The sequence below is a fragment of the Muscardinus avellanarius genome (genome assembly GCF_963383645.1).
Source record: "Muscardinus avellanarius genome assembly, chromosome: 9".
NCBI lineage: Eukaryota > Metazoa > Chordata > Mammalia > Rodentia > Gliridae > Muscardinus > Muscardinus avellanarius.
The window spans coordinates 90,924,093-90,934,692 of NC_137795.1; positions in this window are offsets into that span (position 1 = coordinate 90,924,093).

The window sequence follows — 10,600 nt, forward strand, 5'->3', positions numbered from 1 at the left end:
ATAATGCGTAGAGTCGCGGTCTAAGGCGGAGGGAGGTGGGTGCAGTCCCCTAGGTGTGGCTCGAGGGCTGCTGGGCAGCAGGAACAGAGAAATTGATCAGCTAGAAGCATGTAAGATGTCTGCTCTCAAGAAGTTGATCAGGGGAAGGACTTACGCAGTCATGATTTGGTTTCCCTGGCAAATGGTGTCTGTTTGCCCAATGGCTGAGAGTATTTGGGGGGGGGGTTGTACAGTTTGTTATATGAGATGAAGAAATTAACAACACATCAGGCCAGGCTTCCTGCTGAATGAAATGTAAGTCCCTGTTTCATGCTTACTATCCCTTGGGTTTAAAAATGTGCTGGGTGAAGCCTGGCCTGAGAGATAGAATGACCTTGGGTTCAATGTCCAGAAACACACACACACACACACACACACACACACACACACACACACACGCCGGGTGCCTGCTTGTAATCCCAGTACTTGGGAGGCTGAGACAGGAGGATCACAAGTTCACGGCCAGCCTCAGCTATTTAATGAGGCCTTGTGCAACTTAGTTAGACTCTGTTTCAAAATAAGAATAAAAACTAGGGCTGGGGGGATAGCTAGGAGGTAGAATGCCTCTGGGTTCATCCCCAGTACCTCAGAAACATAAAAAAAAAGCCCGACGTTCTGAGCAGTACTTCAGAGAAAACTGCAGCCGTATTTCCACCAAGCTCGGCTGTTTGCTATTTGCTTGCACTGAGTCTGACGTTCTCTTCCCTCGCCCAGAACTGTGCCACAAAGCCCATGTCCTTTGTAGACTTCCGGTTTACGGCACAGTACTCAGATATCTGTAGGTATCAGCTTAGTACAGCCGAAAAAACTCACTTGTGCAGTTTCATGCTATTTGACAAGCTTGATGTTTCCGGGCAGATTTACACTCCCATTACTGCTATGAATGAGAAATGCTACGTCAAAGGACATGAACTCTTCCAGGACTTCCTGTTGTAGACTCCAAAGAATGTTCTAGCAGGGGAAACAAACCTCAGTAATCATTTGGCCCAAACTTCTTGTTTTTCCATATGAGAAATGAGTCCCAGAGAAGTGAAGTGACTTATTTAAGGTCAAACAAAAAAGTAGCAGATAGCCAGGCATGGTGGCACACGCCTGTAATGCTAGTACTTGGGAAGCTAAGACAGAAGGATCCCAGGTTTGCAGCCAGCCTCAGTAATTTAGCAAGGCCCTCCACAATTTAGTGAGACCTGTTTCAAAATAAAATAGAGCAGGGGGGTGTAGATCAGAGGCAGAATGCCCCTGGGTTCAATCCCCTAATTGGAAAGGAGAGAGAGAGAGAGAGAGAGAGAGAGAGAGAGAGAGAGAGAGAGAGAGTAAAGTAAAGAAGAAAGAAAGAAAAGTAACATGTATGTTGGAGGCAGGAGAGAGGAGAAAGAAGAAGTAGAAAGTTTGATCACAAGCTTAATCAACAGGCGATAGGGCTCCTCAAAAGCTCCTAGAATATTAAACTGCTTTGGCTGAAGGATGGCCTCGCTACCTAAGAGGGGCAACTGGTCCCAACACAGGCTGGGCAGTGTATGCCAGTATATGATATTCTGTCCTGAGTACCCACTGAATAGGGAACAATGACAAAGCCTCGTGTGCTCAGAGGAGGGTCAAGATGTCTATATAATTCTAGTAACCATAGCATTAGAATAGTTAATATTAGACTACTTAGCCTGGGGGCCAGAGAATTTGTCATGGAAGAGACGGGAACAGGTATTGTCTCATAGATGAAGGGCTGTCTTGAGGTGGGTTCAGACTTATTTTGTGTGTCCAAGAAGGGCAGTCATAAATTGTTACAGGTTAAAAGGTGATGGAGTTGAGTCCTATGTAGTTAACTTTCTAATAATCTAAGCTGATTGAAGTGTATTGAACTAATACAATAGTTCAATACTATTAGTATTGTACTATAATAGTACAATACTAATTCTTTTATTTCTGGAGTTATTCTAGCACCCATTTATTCACCTAAAAGCATTTATTGAGTACCTGCCATATGCCAGTCATGTCAGGCACTAATGATACAAAGATGACTAATGTAATCACTTCCTTCAAGGCAGTCACGGCCGAGGGAGCCCTCTGTGATCACTTATATGTAAGGAGGGTGTCACAGTCTGTTTTGTGCTGCTGTCACAAAATTCCTGAAGCTGGGTAATTTATAAAAAAAAAAAGTTTCTTTTCTCACAGTTCTGTAGGTCCCATAGCATGGTGCCAGCCTCTGCTTGGCACTTCTTGTGAAGGCCTTCTGGCCACATCACAACATGGCTGGCAGCATCATGGTGGAAGATTATGTGAGAAGGAGAGAACACATAGCCAGACAGGAAGCAAGAGAGCTGAGAGAGCTAAACTTGCTCTGTAACAACCCATTCTCAGAAAAACAAAACCATTCCAGGAGACCAGCATTGCTAATCTGTCATCATGTCCTAATTACCTTCCACTAGGCCCTGCCTCTTAAAGGCTCTACCACCTCAAGCCTACCATGCCGGAGCCAAGCTTCCAGCAAATGCACTTCTGGGGGAAAATTTACACAATAGCAAAAGCACAGCAGCCAGGATGACCAGTCATGTAGGATGCTGTGGAAGAGATGCATGCGTTGCCCAGACGATCGGATGAGAGGCACATTGAAGTTGCTGTATTAATGAAGGCAGTACCAGCTGCTGTAACAATCAAACCTAAAAGTCTCTCATGGCTCAAACACGATAGGAAATCTATTTTTCGCTGTATAACAGCTCACACAAGTGTTTCTGATGGTGGGTGGCTGTCTTCCAAGTAGTAGACCTCTCTAGTGTATGATTCTGCCATCAGTTTTTTTGTTTTGTTTATTTGTACTGGGGATCCAGTTCAGTGGCGTTCTATCCAGCTTTATCTCCAGCCTTTATTATTTTTTATTTTGAAACAGGTTCTCTTAAATGTCTGGGGCTGGCCTCCAACCTGTGACCGGCTGTGGGGCACATGCCTGTAATCCCAGTAATTGGGAAGCAGAGACAGCAGGAGGTGATTCTGATGTCTTTTTCTTGGTGGTGGTGGGGTGGGGGACTGGGAATTGAACCCAGGCACATTCCACCTCTGAGCTACACCTCCAGCCCACTTTTATTTATTTATTTTTTGAAACAGGGTATAAGTTTCTGAGCGCTTCCCTGAGTTACTGAGTTACTACAATCCTCCTGCCTCAGTCTCCCAAGTATGATTCTGCCATTTGTAATAAAGCAGCTTACGAGGTCACTCTAGGCTTCCAGATCCTGCTGACAGATGGAAGAGAACATGGAGGAATTGGAGGGAACCCCTTATGGGCTGAACCTAGAAAGGATGCTTACACATTCTGCTCACATTCTGTCCAACTGAATTCAGTCACATGTCCACACCTGACCAAGAGGGAAGCTTAAAGGCAGTCTAGTGCTAGGGATGGAGTTCAGTGCTAGAACATTTGACGAGCATGTGCAAGGCCTGGATTCCATCCCCGTCCCCAGCACTGGAAAAAAAAAAAAATGTAGGGAACCCAGACAAAACAACTTTTTTTGGGGGGGGAATAGGAGGTACTTTATTTATTTATTTCTACAATTTCTTCTCTTTCTTTTTTTGTTGGCTAATACAAATGTTAAACATTTATGGTATGCAACATGTTTTCATAAATGCATATATCATGGAATGGCTACATCAGGCTAATTAACATATATATTATCTCATATATGTATCATTTTTTATGATGGGACAAGAATTTTAAATTTTTCTTGCTTAATGCAAATATCGTGTCCCATGTTTACATTAAATTTCTCCTCCTCCTCCTCCTCCTCCTCCTCCTCCTTCTTCTTTCTTCTTCTTCTTCTTTTTTTGGTGGTACTGGGAGTGGAACCCAGAGGCTTTCTACCTCCGGGCTATACTCCCAGACCTATTTTCTACTTTATTTGGAAACAGGGTCTCACTAAGTTGCTGAGAGCCTCACTCAGTAGCTGAGGCTGGCTTCAAACCTGTGCGATCCTCCTGTCTCAGCCTCCTAAGCGCGGGGATTGCAAGCGTGCATCACCACGCCCGGCAAATATCTTCTTATTGAAGGTCTCCTATTCAAGATATTTTTTGTTATGGTGTTTGTGCTAGAGATTAAACTCAGAACCTTGCACATACTAGGCAAGTGCTCTACCACTGAGCTACATGTCTAGCACTCAAGATAAATTGTTAGGTAAAAAAAAATAAAACAAGGTAGAAAACAAAGCACAGGGACTTACGGGAAGATGGTGACTGAGAAAGGCGGGGCTTAAGAGCCCCGCTAACAACCAATCTCCATTACCACAAAATCAGCGCCTTTCATAGCCAGAAAACACCATCACCAGAGAAACAAAAAAATCACCAGGCTCCAGAGAGAAAGCGGACTGAGAACAGAGCTCAGAGCCACAGAGGAGATACACCGGCCTCATGCCCGAGGACGCAGCAGCAGTGCCATACTGCCGGCGGCAGCGGCGAGTTCACCGGACGGCTACAGCAAGCCAGGTGAGCCGCTGTGGAACAGCCAGGCGGGATTTTTCAGCGCAGGGTACATCTAACGCTCCCAGTGGCTGAGCTCAGCACACGCTGCAGGGACTCAGAGTGGAACTCAAAACCAAGAAGAAATAAGCCAGCCTCACGGCCGAGGGCGTGACAGCGGCACCATATTGCCACCGGCGGCAGCAGCAGCGAATTCACCGAGTCCAGTACAGCTACATCTGCGAACTCAAGAACAGTGAGTCAAATTGCGGGCCACAGAGGAGAAATCCCAGTACTGTACTCCCAGGGACTTGACCCAGTGGGGGAGTGGCGGTGGCAGAGATATCACACCATAGGAGAACGTGCAACCCGGCACCCCCCACAGTCTAAAGCAGCCTCTATCAATTCCTTGGGTCGGAGACTCTGTGATACAACCCAGTAAAGGAGTAGTGGGGTCTGAGATACTATAGACTTGAGATCCAGAGCACCTTAAGTGAAGTCATAGTGACCCAAGGGAAGAACCCAGAGAAGGCACAAACTTCCAAAATCATGGGAAAGAGGAATAACACTGGAGCAATGAATGCCCACAACCCCACAACATCAGAACACGATAAAACAGAAAATCAGAGATTTCTAGAAGATCAAATCAAGAAAATAACTGTAGAAATATAGAGGTGCTTCGAAAAGAACTCAGAGAGAGCCAAAAAGAGATAAAGGATGCAATTAATTAAGTAAAGGCCTCAATTCAAAGCACAAACAACCGATTAGACCACATGGAGAACAGAATCTCGCTCTTAGAAGTTGATCATTCCAAAAATGAATGCATAGTTTCTAATCTAGAAAAAAATATCCAACAGCAGGAATTTGACATTGAAGAAATATGGGCCCATTTTAAGAGAGCTAACCTAAGAATAATTGGAATAGATGAGGGAAAAGAAAGTGAAACCAAAGGGATCAACAATCTCTTCAAGGAAGTAATAGCAGAAAATTTTCCAAACATAGAGCAAGAGGTTGATACACAGGTCCAGGAAACTTATAGAACTCCCTTTAGACAGGATCGGAGAAGAGGATCCCCACGCCACATAATTGTCAAAATGACCAATGTGGAAGCCAAGCAAAGAATCTTAAAGGCAACAAAAACAAAGGGCCATGTGACATTCAGAGGCAAACCAATTAGAATCACTCCAGACTTCCCAAACCAAGTCATGAGAGCCAGAAGGGCTTGGAGTAACATATTCCAAACTCTGAAAGAAAACAACTTCCAGCCAAAAATTTCCTACCCAGCAAAACTTTCTATCAAATTAGATGGAGAAATAAGAAGCTTCCATGACAAACAGAAACTGAAGGAATTTAAAACCAGCGCTAGAGAAAATACTCAAAGAGATTAACTACAAAGAAGAAATAGGTAACACACACCAGAACCAGAGAAACAAGATTTTCCATCCAACAGACAACTAAGATTGGTTATCTGTGGAGATTCATTATTTATGTTAGTCTTTTACCTATCTCTAAAGGGTATTGTTTGCCTTTATTGTTGTTAATTTTTAGGATTTCTAGTTGGAATATTAATATACCTTCAGATATTGCATTTGGAAATATTTTATCCCATTCTATCAGTAACTTTTAACTCTGTTTACATTGTCTTTGGATATACAATATTTTTTTATTTTTTAGGGAGTTTGTATACTCTTCTGTTGCCTGTGCCATTGAAATCATATCCAAGAAATCACTGCCAATTTCAATGTTGTGAGGTTTTATGACCCAGATTTTCTTCTAAAAGTTTATAGTCTTAAGATTTATATTTAGGTCTTTTATTTATTTTGAGTTAATACTTGTATATGGGATTAGGTAAGGGTCCAATTTTATTCTTTTCCATGTCATTATTATGTTTCAACAATATTTAGTTAAAAGATTATTATTTCCACCACCAAATGTTCGTGGAAACCTTGTCAAAAATAACTTGACAATATAGGGAAGAATTTAGCTCTAGGCTTGTATTTAACTCCAATGGTTTATATATCTGCCTTTAGAACAGTACTACACTGTTTCAATTATTGTAGCTTTATATGTTTTGAAATCAGAAAATATATATATCTTCTAGCTTTGTTCTTTTTCAAGATCGTTTTGGGTATCTAGAATCCATATTCCATATTAGGATAGATTTTTTTTCTGAAAAATAAATATATAAATATATGATAGTTTCACCTAAAAAAATAGAAAAAAAATATTCTCTGGTAAGAAAGAAAGCAAAAAGAAATATTGAAATGTTATCTTTAAGTCATCAAAAGCTTGGTATCAGACAAATGAAACTGTTATGTGAGATTATCATTTTTAATTTTGGATAAATTGCTATAATACTAGATGTCAACCACTAAGCCAAGCATGGGAAGGAGGGATGGGGAGAGAATGGGGTGGGGATCGAGTGGGGGCTGACTGGGCGATGTGTGCATGTATGTCTACAAAAGTTTGTATCCCACTATGATGTATGAATACAGTGCACCAATTAAATAAATAAATAAATAAATAAATAAATAAATAAAACAAAGCACAGTATGCTGCTTTGTGTATGAAAATGAAAATCATAATACTATTTGTGTTTATTTGCATATATGATGAAACACTGGAAGGACATGCAGGAAACCATAGAGTCCAGCATGAGGACGGAGGGAGGATGGAGACATGAATGGAAATGACACTTCATGTATTCCTTTAAATACTCTTTTATTACTTATTTCTAAAGCTATATTATTTTAAAATCTATAACTATATAATCTAAAGACCGTTTCATTCTGTTGCAGAAGAGTGTTTCACTGATTAGCCTCTTTGTTTTCAAATGAAGAAAAGTCAGCAGTAAGACTTAGGAGGGTGAGCAGTATATGACTTTGAGCCTGGGGTAAAAATAATGATGAATATGGTACCTTTCTTATTATGATGAGCCTGTACTAGATTAAGTAGGGTTTTCAAAATAAAGCAAAAGGATATTAATGCAGCAGCTTGGTTTTATGGGGACTCATCAAAAGTCTCAAAGTGCTTTTAGATTCAACTTTTATTTTATTTTATTTTATTTTATTTTATTTGGTGGTACTTGGGTTCCTGGAAACCCTTCTACCTCTGGGCTACACTCCCAGACCTATTTTTTTTTTTTTTGAAACAGGGTCTCCTAAGCCAGCAAGGCTGGCTTCAAACTGTGCGATCCTCCTGTCTCCGCCTCCCAATCCCTGGTATTACAAGCCTGTGCCACCACGCCCGGCTAAACATCTTTATTTTCATAACATTCATGTGTTAACTTTCTGTTGCTATAACAAAATACTTGAGATAATTGATTTATGAAGATAAAAGGTTAATTTTGGCTTACAGTTTGGGAGGTGCCATTCTATGATTGGTTGGCTCCATGTCTTTGGGCCTCTGGCAGTGCAGCATATCATGGCAGAAGTGTATTTAGAACAAAACCACTTACCTTGTGACCAGGAAACAAAGAGGAAAAGGGAGCTGGATCCTACAGTCCCCTTTGAGGGGACACTCCCAGTAATCCCTCACCTCTTAAAGATTACATCACCTTCTACTAGTACTACCCTGGGGACCCAACCCTGGGGACCAAACACATAGACCTTTAGGAGACATCCAGTACTCAACTATAGCAATTCCTAATAACTCTTTTTTCTTTTTTGTATTGGGAATTGAACCCAGGGGCATTCTACCTTCAAGCTATACCCCCAGATCTTCTTCTTCTTCTTTTCTTTTTTTTTTTTTTTTTTGAAACAGGGTCTTGCAAAGTTGCATAGGCTGGCCTTGAACCTGAGATCCTCCTGTCTCAGCCTCCTAAGTACTGGGATTATAAGACTGCACCACCATACCTGGCTCCTGATAACTTTTAATGTTCAGATTGATATTTTGATTTGTAAGATTCATTTAGAGGCAAGAATGTGAGGCTAATTGTTTACAAATTTATGTTAGACTTATAGGCCAACTCTTTTTAATTCTGGGTAGTACCATCATTGGAAGTATATGGTAAAGATCCTTTATATTTCTTAGCATTTTCGCAAGTATTTTCTCATTTAGTCTACCCATTAGCCATGTGAATTAATTGGGACTGATATTACCTCAGATTTAGAGATGAAAAATATAGAAATTGTGACCACTATAAATAAAGTAAAATGCCGGGCGTGGTGGCGCACGCTTATAATCCCCGCGCTTGGGAGGCAGAGACAGGAGGATCGCGCAGGTTCGAAGCCAGCCGCGCGTGCTGGCTTAGGAGACCCTGTTTCCAAATAAAAATGTAAAAATAGGTCTGGGAGTGTAGCCCGGAGGTAGAAGGGCTTCCAGGAACCCCAGTACCACCAAAAAAAAAAAAAAAAAAAGGGTGAAACCACAAAGAAAGAAGATCAGTGGTGGCCTGAGGCCAGGAATTAAGAGAGGGCAGAGACCAAGCCGGGCATGGGTGTACATACCTGTAATCCCAGTACTTAGAAGTCGGAGACCAGAAGATCAGAGGTTCATGGCCAGCCTCAGCTATTTAGCAACGCCTTCCACAACTTAACAAAATCCTATTTCAAAATAAAAACAAGCCGGGCGTGGTGGCGCACGCTTGTAATCCCCGCGCTTGGGAGGCAGAGACAGGAGGATCGCGCAGGTTCGAAGCCAGCCACGCGCGCTGGCTTAGGAGACCCTGTTTCCAAATAAAAATGTAAAAATAGGTCTGGGAGTGTAGCCCGGAGGTGGAAGGGCCTCCAGGAACCCCAGTACCACCAAAAAAAAAATAAAATAAAATAAAAAAATAATAAAGTAAAATGGCTAGTGAAAAATGGAGGAAGTAGGACTCTTAGTATATAAAGCACTATTATAAGTCATAGATTGAAAGGCAAATATACAAGGCAGCCATGGTGGTGCACACCTGTGATCACAGTATTTTCGAGGCTGAGGCAAGAATCCTAGTGAGACCCTTTCTCAAAATAAAATAAATCTTTAAAAGAGCTGGGGAAATACTTTGGTGATAGAGCACGTACCTAGCAGGTGCAAAGCCCTGGGTTCAGTTCCCAGCACCTCCAAATAGATAAACAACACAAATAACGCCATAGTGATTTCCACGAGGGAAGTTAATGTTATACAGATCTAACAGGTCTGATCTCTGCAACCATCCCTGGTGTCCAGCAAAGGTTTCAGAATGAAAACCTCACCACACCTGGCTCATAAATGCTTGTAGGAAATTTTATTTATTTAGTTATCTATTTACTTATTTATGTCACTGAGGATTGAGCCTAGGGGCATTCTACCTCTGACCTACACCCCCATCCCTATTTTTTTTTTTTTTGCGGATCTGGGGATGAAACCCAGGAGTATTCTACCTCCAAGCTACACTCCCTGCCCTATTTTTTACTCTTTATTTTGAAACAGGGTCTCACTGAGTTGCAGAGGGCCTCACTAAGTATCTGAGGCCGTCCATGAACCGTGATCCTCCAGTCTCCGCCTCCCAAATGCTGGGATTACAAGCGTGTGCCACCACGCCCAGCTTTGTAGGTAATTTTAGCCCTCACCCTGAACACACATTCAGATCTTAGGCATTCAGTGTTGTTACCAGTTCTCTACTCACACATTCATGCTTGTTTTCATATCTTGGATGATTTTCTTCATCTCTTAAAGATTACTGTTTATCGCATTGACCCAGCCAGCCTTTGTCACACATTTTCAGTGCCTTTATATCTTTCAGAATCGCCCTTGTAGATCTGGGGTGTAGCTCAGTGGAAGAGTGCTTGCCTAGCATGCAAGAGGCCCTGGATTTGATCTCCAGCACTGCAAAGAAAAAAAAAATCACCCCTGTCAACTGATGCTCTGTCTCTTACCCACATACAGGATCTGGCTTTCCTTACCACATTCAGTGTGTGTGTGTGTGTGTGTGTGTGTGTGTGTGTGTGTGTGTGTGTGTGTTGCTGTCTCTTACCCACATGCAGGATCTGGCTTTCCTTACCACATTCAGTGTGTTGATGTGTGTGTGTGTGTGTGTGTGTGTGTGTGTGTGTGTGTGTTGCTGGCGATTGAACTCAGGACATTCTACCTCTGAGCTACACTCCCAGCCTTTTTTTTTATGTTATGTTTTGAAACAGGGTCTTGCTAGAGTCTCTCTTAGTTG